This window comes from Vicia villosa, linkage group LG3 (assembly GCF_029867415.1).
Source record: "Vicia villosa cultivar HV-30 ecotype Madison, WI linkage group LG3, Vvil1.0, whole genome shotgun sequence".
In the NCBI taxonomy this organism is placed as follows: domain Eukaryota; kingdom Viridiplantae; phylum Streptophyta; class Magnoliopsida; order Fabales; family Fabaceae; genus Vicia; species Vicia villosa.
Window position 1 is genome coordinate 175328866 of NC_081182.1, and position 12142 is coordinate 175341007.

Here is a 12142-nt window from a genome sequence, read left to right on the forward strand (position 1 = left end):
TTCCGATACGACGAAAACCCACCGCTAACAATTTATTCTCGACAGGTTTGACGTGCCCAAGGAAAATTTGAGGTTACCCTTACTTCCACAAGTCCATGAACCAAGGAGTAATACAAGGTCAACGGATTTACAAAGGAGATTACCCCTAGGATGAATAGGTTTTGCCACGCTCAGAATTTCAGTCCCTACGATCGCTAAGTGTTAGTCAAGATAAAAGTGGTACCTTCAGATTAGAAATTCTAATGGGATGACTACACAGGTTTTGGAATCGATTCACTCGCACGCTTCTATTCTATCCTATTTCAAATTTAGGGTTATTAACAAACTTAAGGGAGAATGACGAATACAAATAACTAAGTCTCGCTAAACATATGCTTTCAAGGTAAGACCGAGCCGAGGATGTACAGGCATTGTTTCAATTCCCAAACAGTGGAGATATAAGGATGTTAATCCCTCGTTACCCCCTCGAGCCAGGAGTTGGAGTTTGTTTCTACTTTTCAAATAAACCTTGATCTTAACCAGGGGCAGGGTAGATTTCAATTAATTCAATGGTGTATTTTGGTTGTCAAGAGAATCAATCAATCCAAGCAAGGATTCAAGCAAAGGTTCAAGCAAAGGTTCAAGCGTATCTTATTCCTCGCGTTCATCCAAGAATGAGGAAGCAATGAAGATAACATTCACAACCATCTTCTTCCTCAATATATCATTCAAGATCGAGGACGTATCAAAGACTAAGCTTGCAAAATCAACATGGCAGTCACAACATTCAATATCCAAGGATCAATATTTCCAAAGGAGAATTCAAAAGAAAAAGAGGAAAGCGCCCGCTAAGTCAAAATGGAAAATTCCATGAAAGAAAACAAAATGACTTAGGCAAAAATTAGGGCATCCCAATGGATCAAACTCAAAGGAATTGGTTCATGCAAAAATAAGGGATAAAAACAAAGGCGAAATACAAAGGATAATCATGTGACTGCTAAATCATCAAAGCTTCACATCAATGCTTGGATCTTCACAACATTTTTATTAATGCTTGGATCTCTACTAAGGCTTCTGCTCAACATCAAAACTAAAACGATTCTCTTGCAAACAAAGCACATTCATTGGATTAAGCAAATGTTTAGGATTTGGAGAACATCAAGGAGAGAGGGGTGGGCTAAATAAATTTTGAGCCTTATATCCATTGTTTCTTAAAACATGAACTAGGCCAGGTTACAACATTTAAAAGTCCTAATTGAGGCAAGGTTAACCACGAAAGCATACTAAGCAGGATTTTGTTATACTGACTCCTTCTAATCACCACGCTTCTTCAAGCATTCATTTCTAATCATCCAGTCCTAATTTCTCGAAAGTACAACGTCATCTACGAGTATACACGTAGCATCGAGGAAATCTCGAAATTGTTTAATCAAAGGCGATCATTCCTAATAAAGACCCTGGAGTGGGGGGAACCACATCTAGGGGGTTCTCCTAAACAGGGGCAAAAAATTCAAGGATCACAGGGGCATACAAGCAAAAATCCTATTAACTAGGGGCATTCTTCCTAAGGTTCAACCGACTTGGGGCACATCTCGAAGCAACAGCAAACAGAGGCATGTCAAACATGGGGCGGATTCAAATTCAAAAGGAAAGATCACTATGGATAGCCCCCCATATCCTGGAGATTAAGGGCACACCCTTCAATCTAAACGTCGAAGCATATGACAAGGTTATTTCTCGGGGCACTTCCTTCATGGCGTGGAGGTCATAGGCATTTTTTCCCCTTAAACACTGTGGAATTGGATATCAAATCCATAAGGTGAACAATTCAAAGGTTAAGGGTGTGGAGAACCTTGAAAGGATAAAGGCGTGGAGAATCTCGAAAGGTGTGGAGAATTCCAAAAAAAGTGAAGGTGTGGAGAATTACACAAGGTGCGAATTGCAAAAGGTGAAAGACATGGAGAACTTCAAAGTTCAAAAGCGTGGAGTAATTCAAAAGAGCCAAACTGGGGCAAGACGGACGACAAAAGGAAAAGGAGTTCTCACACCTTACAACCTCGAACCAATCTCTCTCCTAACTACGATCATCAAAGTTCAAAAGCAGGTAGTGGGAAATCGCGCTAGCACCCAACAAACTTACAACTTTAGCAAGCTATATACGCTCTTGGTTACCAACAACCTAGCATTGGAGCATCAAGCAAATACATAAATCATGCATTACATACATGGGTTGATACATTACACCTCTTCAGGTAGTCTTCTTTAAGACATTCTCTTGCCAGAAACCTCTTCAGGTAGTCTTCTTTAAGACAGTCTTTTCTAAGAACCTTTCTAGGTAGTCTTTGCTAAGACGAGCGTCGTCATTTCCAAAAACCTTTCCTGATAATCTTCTTTAAGACAAACATTCACATCCATTCCAAAAAAACCTTTTCGGGTAGTCTTACAGAAGACATTACTTCGTTCCACTCATTTCATAAACAAACTACACATATACATAAGCATAAACATTACCCGCATGCATAAACATTACCAAGCCAGCATAAGCATAGTCATGGTATAGGTGCAAGCATGGAGTAAACTAGTTCAACAGGTTCAATCTTGGGATTAACATCAGCGTCAGCATACATACATACGCATTAGCATATGCATATCATCTAGTGCATTCACATACTACAAAAGCCCAGTTTCCAACCCTCGTGTTGTGATAGGTATATTTTCCGACCCTCGAGTCGTAAATTTCCAACCCTCGTGTTGTGATAGGTTTGTTTTCTGACCCTCGAGTCGTGAATATTTGACATGCTATTTTCTCCGACCCTCGAGTCGTGAGTCTCCAAACAGGTGAATCTTTTTCATGCAGGTAAGTTTGCTAGAACTATAGCAAATGATTCCTCTTATGCAGGTACGCTTGTCAGAACCATGGCAAGCAATTCCTTTGGTGCAGGTAAGTTTGCTAGAACTATAGCAAATAATTCCTTTGGTGCAGGTAACTTGTCCGAACCAGGGCAAGAGACTCCTAATGGTACGGGTGAAACTTGTCCGAACCAGGGCAAATGATCCAAATGGTGTAGGTGAAATTTGTCCGAACCAGGGCAAATGATCCAAATGGTGCAAGTGAAATTTGTCCGAACCAGGGCAGGTGATTCCTAATGGTACAAGTGAAATTTGTCCGAACCAGGGCAAACGATCCAAATGGTGTAGGTGAAATTTGTCCAAACCAGGGCAAATGATCCAAATGGTGCAGGTGAAATTTGTCCGAACCAGGGCAGGTGATTCCTAATGATACATGTGAAATTTGTTCGAACCAGGGCAAACGATCCAAATGGTGTAGGTGAAATTTGTCCGAACCAGGGCAAATGATCCAAATGGTGCAGGTGAAATTTGTCCGAACCAGGGCAAATGATCCAAATGGTGTAGGTGAAATTTGTCCGAACCAGGGCAAACGATCCAAATGGTGTAGGTGAAATTTGTCCGAACAAGGGCAGATGATCCAAATGGTGCAGGTGAGCTTGTCAGATCTATGACAAGTAATCCTATTGGTGCAGGTAATCTTGCTAGAACTATAGCAAGTGATCCTTTTGGGGTTCACAAACTACGGAAACTTACTAGAACTATAGTAAGTGGGGTTCACAAACTTTTGGGGTTCACAAACTACGGAAACTTACTAGAACTATATTAAGTGGGGTTCACAAACTATGAAAGCTTGCTAGCGTTATAGCAAGTCAACTATCTTCTACACAACAAACTGCGAGTCGTCGCCGTTAACAGTTACATTTACCCATCACGTTAGTCCCTCGGCAGTGATCAAAGAGTTTTACAAAGGGTTCTTCAATGGGGTTTATCACGTTAGTCCCTCGGCAGTGATCTACTTCGAAAAAAAACAAACACACAAAGGGGTTTCACAAAGGGTTTTACAACAAGATTTCAAAGGTTTCTCAATTGGGTTCATCACGTTAGTCCTTCGGCAGTGATCTTCTCCAAAACGTCATCAACGACAAACAAAGGTTTTTTTTCTCTTTTTACTAACTTCAACTAACATAACTAACAATCATGCATCATTCAATTAACATACCTCATTCATACATAATGCATATACATACATCGCTCTCATTTATTTTGAGAAGCTCACTGCATCATGCATCGCATGCATCATAACATTGCATAAAATCCAGGTTGCCTTTTTAGGCCGTGCTACAATCAAAGCAAGTGGCTCCTTTCGAAAACATCTGCTTCACGTTCTAAAGAATGGTATTTATCTTGGGTGGCATCCGTAAGCCCATCTCCTATGAAACTTTTTCCCAACAAGCGCAAATTTCAGGGCATTTCAGTGTCCAATCATCTTCTACCTTTAGATCACGATAGGCAGACGTGCCTATCTGAATCTTCAGGTTTAAGAAGATTGAACAGGGGCAGCTGTCATACCCCAAAATTTGCCCTCCTCACTTCATCTTCAATAACTCAAGGTTCAAAGGTTTTCTCAAAGTCACTCTCTCCTATTCAAAATTAGGGTTAGCATTCTATCAAATGAGTTTGAGTCTCTGAGGCCTAAAATGGATCTCTAAGTGTCTCATATGTCTCAAGGTATCTCCATGTCAGTTATCAAGCTTCAATCCCAAGGATTTCTCATTCAAATGCTCAGATGATCAATAATCGACTATGCTGACCTAAAAGTCAACTATAGTCAAAATACAGTCAAACTCCAAGATTTTTGGTCAACATCAAGTATGTAAAGTTATATCCATCATTTTATCAAAGGCTGATCATGATCCATCAATAAAAACTCAGAGATGAACAAATGCAAAGGTTCAAATTAGGGTTTTGTAGGAAAAAGTCGACTCAACTTTGACCGGTCATAACTTCCACATGGAGTATCAAAAATTTCTCACTCAAAGCCTATTCTCAAGAAAATTTCATCCTCTACAACTTTGATGTTGGGACTAAGATCAAGAAATGCACTATTTGGGAGATATGGACAAAAGCATTACAGGTCCTTTTGAAAGTCAGTCAGAAGTCATCTTTTTCAAAAGCTCATAACACGAGCATGGAAACCTCAATGGAGATGAAACCAAAAGGAGTGTTTAGAGGACTCTTTGAGCTTTCTAAAAAGTCCAAGAATGCCTCAAAATGATAAAAATTGATCAAGATACGATGCGCACAAGTTGGTTAAATCCCGAGAAATACATGAAACCCTAATGATCAATTTTCACAATTTTGAATGGGTGGGTTTAACTTTTCACTTCAAACATGGTCATGACCTTGTAGGATGCCTCTAAATCCAAAATCACCCTTTTATAATTTTTATTTACTATTTATTTGGATTTTTTATTCATTTAAATATCAAATAAATTTATAAAAAATACCAAAACAAATGAATTGAATTATATGAATCTTCCTTTAATCACACAAAGGCTCAAAAATACCATAAGGAGGTCCAAATATAAGGGGGAGGTTTTTAACCAAAATTAGAAGGGATTTTTCATGCATATTCATGCAAAATATCAAAGAAAAAAAACTCAATGGCCAAGCCCATGGAAAGAAACCCTAAATGACTCATATATATATTCTAAAAATAATGGGGAAAGAGGGGAGGACGAATTCTTGGAGAGGGGCAAAGGTTTCACATCACAAAAAAATAATAAGAAACTAGGGCAACTCAAAACTTCCTCCTCAGCCAGATGCAATCGCTCCCAGACATTAAACTATCTTCCTGAAGATCCCAGGAGTTCGTACCTACCCTTACTCAGGCTCAGAACACGTGAGAAGGCATCATGTTATCAATTCACGGTTTGCACTATTCTTGAATTTGAAACTCTCAAATATTGTCATTTAAATTGGTTTTGTGCATTCATACATGCTCTACGTGTTATTTGGAACTGGTTTGAACTCTTCTTCGCGAGCTTGGATGCCCAGGTGACGGTTCACCATTGTTAGGGCAAGAAGGATCTCATCCTTCGTGTTCACGACTCCGACCAGTTCAGAGCGAAATAATTGCCCCATCGTGTTTGTAAGGCCACGTTTGGTTGATCTGGGCATTACTTGCGTTCGCTTTCATGCGTTTTTGTAGGTTTTGATTCTTGCAGGATTAGCTACGAAAAAGGCATGATGAACTCGTAGCAAATTCAAGGTTAAACCGTAGCAAATTCTGGGTTTAAAATAAAGAAGAAGGTGAACAGTGCATCTGACATACTTGATGGATCATGATCAATTAGAAATCTTCTCTCTTCGCGTGACTGGTCGTTCAACGAGTCTGCCTGGGCCCAGTTTGACCATTCCATAATTGCCTCACGTTTTTTAATATATCCATGGGTAGCGGAATCATCAACAGATTTGATGATTAGATCAGCTGGCAAGCGCAAGGATTTGTAACTCTGCAGACGCGGGTTCGAGACCCAGCATCTCCCTTTATTTTTACATAAGTTCCTGCGTAAGCAAATTTCCGGATCTGGTGTTGCTCATCTAGAGGACCTCATCATGCACTCTCACGCGAGGATTGTAGGATCATGTCAATTCAGATCTAATACCAAGGGAGGTGAAGGTGTATACCATGGGCACTCAATCCAATCATATGCAATCCAGTCCAGGTTTCTATATATTTTTATTATTCATTTATTCTGTTTTGTTTATTTATTTAGGTTAAATTAATGATAATTATTTAGTTAATTTATTTAAATTAGGACTAGAAAAATCAAATTAGGATTAGGGTTAGGAGTATAACATTTTCCCCGATTATTCGATTATGTCGATTATTCGACTTAATTGATTTAATTAATTTAAATTAATATTATATCACAAAAACCCTATAAAGGTGTAAGTATTAGGGTTCGCCCAATCCCATTTGGGCAAAATTTTCAATTGATTCTTGATTAATTTTAAAATTTCTCCTTGAACTGACTATACCTATTAGTCGCATTAGACGAGAAATAATTTTGATCAATTCAATTTATTTATTAATATTAACTTAATTAATTCTTGAATAATTCTCTCCTCGACCCGACTAAATCTATTAGTCGCATTAGACGAGGGATAAAAATAGATAATTCAAAACACATTTAATTTGCTGCCCGCGACGATCAATCTATCGGTCTGAGTAACCAGCAATGCCCCTTAATTCGTTAGCTATACTGACCAAATCTATTGGTCATCGCATCTAACAGTGCCATATCAAATCGGGGTTGTACGCCCAAAACACTCAAAACACACTAAACCACGATACTACAAAATTCATCTCTTCAACACTGCGATGTTCACAACTACGACAAGGTAATTCAAAATACCTTCGAACTTCGCATTTCAACAACTACGATAAGCCATTCAAAAAGCCTTCAAACCATTCAAACTCTAATTCAAAGGCGTACAACCCTGTGCCTGAACTACGTTGACTCTGATTCTCCCTAAGGAGATACGTAGGCACTTGGATAACCAAGGCGAGTCCCCTTCCCTAAAACCTCCATTCAATTCAAATCTCAATTTTTCCCCTATTCACTTCCTTAGCTATTAACCTTAACTTTTAGCCATAAACCCTTACCTTAGATTCGAAGCCAATAGGAAAGGGTTGAGGGTGCCTAACACCTTCCCTCAACCTGATTATAATAATCTTACCCTGAATCTCATAACTGCGTAGAGTTTCCTATAAGCCCTTCAGAATAGGTGGCGACTCTAAGTCTTTAATTTTAGGGCAGGTTGCTACACTAACCATGCTTCAGTTAGGACTTTCAAGGGTTTTAGCGTGGCTTGGTTCACGATTTAAGAAACAAAGGATAATGGCTCAAAAAATTTATTTATACCCATCCCCTTCTTCGTGATGTTCTTCGATCCTATGCTCAGTTAACTTTGCGTTTAAACCTTAGCAACGCTTGAAGTTGTAACATTGATATTTGATGGTGGTTAAAGTATCAAAGGTTTAATTTGGACAGGCAGTCGTCCTTTGTTGTGATACTTTCTTTTGTCGAGGATTTGTAGTGACATCTTTTGAAATGTTTTCTTTTGTTGAGGATTTTTGGCAACCTCCTTTTTGACTTTGTTATCCCTAACTTTTGCCTGAACTGTTTATTTTGAGATTACAGTCAGCCGGGATGTTTCGATTTTTGATAAGTCTCCTTCATAGGTTTTGACTTAACAACTTTTTTTTTATAGATGTTGACTGCCTGACTTTAATGATTACGGGAAACCATCATTATTTGTGTAAAAGCGTACTGGCATGACTGAGTTAACTGAGTAACTACCCTCCCCCAGGTTATGATTAAAGGTTTCAAATTGTTCAAGAAAGAAAACTCCTACACCTTAGGCTCAAAGGGGTTGACGAGGGATTAACATCCTTATATCTCCACTATTTAGAAATTGAAACAATGCCTGTACATCGTCAGCATAGTCTGTTCAAAAGCATCCTGTATGAAGTTGCGGTATCGTTTTCGTCATCCTCCCTCAAAAGGCTTACAGCTTAACAGGAGTTGAATATCAAAAAACATATGAAAAGTAAAGACATAATTTAAAAAGAGTGATAGCGAAATAATTTATTCAAGACAAACATATGCAATGCACTAATGATGATTATTGAAACAAATAATGTCTATCATAATTAGAATGTTTAAACAAACAGAAAAGAAAATTTGCAAAATAAAGTAAATCTAATGATTCGAAAGACATCCTTCTAGCCATCTCCAGTTGATAGTACCATTCGAGTTGAGTTCCAAATAAGCTCTCTTGGAAAAAGTGGATCCATAGCTTCTTATCAGTAGTATGAGGTTGAATCTTCCTTACATAAGACCTCAAGTGCAGTTTAGGACAAGAGACTCCATCGTATTTTGCAAAAGTTGGAGTCTTGAATTTCGGAGGGATAACAACTCCAGAGATGAGTCCTAGTTCCTCAAAATCTAACCCAGGTACCTTCTGAATTTCCATGGCTTTCATACGTTCTTCCAGAAACTTGTACTTATCATCAGGATGTTCATCCTCATGGTAGTAGTCCTCTTCTTCCTTAGAGGGCTTGGCAGAATCGTGGTTACTTTTCGCATCAGTTTTGATACTAGCACCATCGTCTTGCTCATCTTCGTCACTGTGTTCAGAGGCTTCGGCATCCCTGAGTTGTAAGATCGGTCTAAGCCTTTTCCTTAGAGTCTTCTTGCCTTTCTTCTTCTTGGTCAGGAGTGCTTTCAGTTCATCTTGCCCCTTGGACAAGTTCAGGATCAGATCTTGAAACTGGGCATTCTGAGCTTGAAGGTCTTTGACTGATTGCTCGAGATACATGATGCTGAAATAAACAGCGAGGGAGGCTGAGAGACCTATTGTAAGAAACCTGTTATGCAATGTTATGAATGCAAATGCAATATTTTCAAGGATCTTTAGGAATTTAGTTAGCAACATTAAAAAATGATTTGGTCGCGTCTTTTTCTGAAGAATTCTGAATTTTGTCTTTGAACGTCTTTCTTTGAGAATCAAGCTCACCATATTGAGTGGGTCATCGCCTCTGATTCGGGATACTTCTGAATTGGAAGGTATGTGGCTAGAGGAAAATAAATCCTCTTGCCCCTTGATATGTACTGAGTCTCTGAATTGGAAGGTATGTGGCCGGAGGAAAATAAATCCTCTTGCCCCTTGATCGGAATTTAGTCCTTGATAAGAGTACCTGAAATTGTGCGCCCTAAATCCCTAAGATCCTTGAAAGGGTTAGTTAACATACTATGTTATGATGTTATGATGTCATGAATGTTATGCGAATGCAGTTCATTAGGCACAGCGTGAGATAGTAAGGGAAAACAAGTCCTTTAACAAAACCTGCAAGGAAACAAAGGTTAGTAGCAAACACAAACAAGTCACACAAGTACCCTTAGGTTTAGAGGCTTGCATGAAGTTCGTAGGTAAGTACCCTCCCCACTGAAGTTTAGTTGGTTCAACTTGTCCTATATAAAGATCGGGTTCTAGGGAGCTCATATCATCGACCTTTCTCAAAGGCGCTTATCTCAGTTCGGCAATCGAATCACCAACCGAGAAGGTCCTGAAAGTCCAGTCCATATGAGTGTAGCTTCGAGTATCAACCAACTTCAGTCGGAACCAAAGCCAGCCACCTCGCTACTTTTTAATAGGCCAAAGTCAAGTTCAACTAGGGTTCTAAGGGCAAATTAGTGTTTAATGACACCACGCAGCAGCCAAGTGTTTCCTCGAGTCGGATCCCAAGGAACACCAGGACAAACCAATGTGTCACACTAACGATGGCCACCATATCAACCACATCAGTATACGCTGTGCAGTCTCCTTGGTCTCATGCCATTTACCTAAGGTACTCAGATCTGGGTTAGGATCTTTCACACAAGTAATATTCCCAAAACAACCTTTAAAAATAAAGCAAACAAATCAAACAATTTTAAAGTGAATCCTAAGCTTTAAGGTAACCCCTCTTTTAATTCGAAAGCATCCCCAGCAAAGTCGTCAGTTCTGTAATACGGTGAACTGACTTTATTTGAAATGTGCGGTAAGCAAGAGTCGGCACCGACTTTTATTTTATCCAATAAGAAAGGCTAAAAGAACAGAAAAAGACCTTTTAAAAAAGATTTTGAGTTCGGGGGGTAAGTTATACAAAGGGAAGGTGTAAGGCACCCTTTGCATCCATGGTTTTCCATGGGCTCTTAATTGCTTAGCTCACTTAGTTTTCAAAATGTTCAAATTGTTTGAAAAGTAGGGTGTGAATAGAAAAAGATTCCGAAGAAGAACTTTAGCTTGTAAATAAGCGTAGTCTTTTTGAAAAGTATTTGAAAATTAGTGGGAAAAAGAGTTTTAAATCAGAGCAAGCAATTAATAGCAACTACCCTAAGTTTGAAAAATCGTTCTTTTAGCCTTTCGGGCGAAAGGGTCTATCCATACCATGAGAGGGCGGGAAGTCTTTCAATTGGATATTGAAGGGTCATCGAAGGTTATCGTTCGCCATAAATTTGTCCCTGCCATAAAGAGGGCATGTAGTCTAAGGGAAGGATATAATAGTCATTCATCTTTTTAGGCATCATGCGAGGATACCTTAGCAATTGGGGACAATCATTTTTTATAAGGCAACATCGAGGGAGTTTCAATAACTTTGAGGGCAACATTTGCTTTAGGTATCCTCGGAATCGAGGGACTTGACTATTTTGAGGCAACAAAATTAAGGCAACAAGAAGGGTTACCCTAAAGGTGTGTGGGTGCAACAATCACGTGGTTAATTTCGATGACATTTATCTTGTACGATTAGTGATTCTACGTTCAGTTCATGGTTTATCACTCCCTAGGATTACTAACCACGCAGTTTAAAATGAGCAAAAATTAAAGGCAGAAATTAAAAGTCCTACGCTATTACAATAAACACCTGCGGGGAAAGGGGAATTAAAGCAGAAAATAAGAAATATGAATAATTAATTTAATTATTATTATCTTGAGCCTTGATCTTCCTCGAACCTTCAATTGACTCTGAACATCTGAGAATTCATCGACATTTGAAAGTAAACCATAATTTTTATAAGGAAAAATAAAAATAAAAATGTTATTAAACAAAGAAATTAGAAAACTTAGCTTTTGGTTGGGTGAGGCGCGTGGCTGAAGAATCTTTGATTAACCCTGAAAAAATTAAGAATGAAGAAGAGAAAGGTTAGTGTATTAATTAATCTAAACCCTAATTGATAAAAAATCTACAAACCCTAAAAAGTTTACAAACCCTGATCTTGAATCTAAAAGGGTTATTTAAGAAAACTTATTGTGACCCCAAAAGGTTTATAAAGCTTAAAAATGCGTTAGTGGATAACACCTACCTGAGGATTCTAGGGAGGAAGGAAGAAGAATTGACCAACGTGCAGACCATTTGGATGCGGAGGGAGGAATAATTGACTGCTGACCAACGAATGCCTGGTTGACACGCGGGCAGAGAGAGAGACGAGGAGGATTGACCGGCCAATCGAACGCAGACATGCAACTTCATCTTCTTCATTCAAGGCACCTGCGGATTTTGCTTCGAAATTTCCTACGAAATTTCTTGCGAAACTCCATGGCTATTCCTGTACCGATTAAAACTCAGAAAATACACGTTAAAGAAAACCCAAGATAATCCAGATCCCCTAAATCCAACCCCCCGAATCCAATGGTGGTGTTGGTTTAGTCCAAAATTGCCTGAAAGTAGGAATCCGAAAGAGCTTTCTCTTGAGCCCTAACA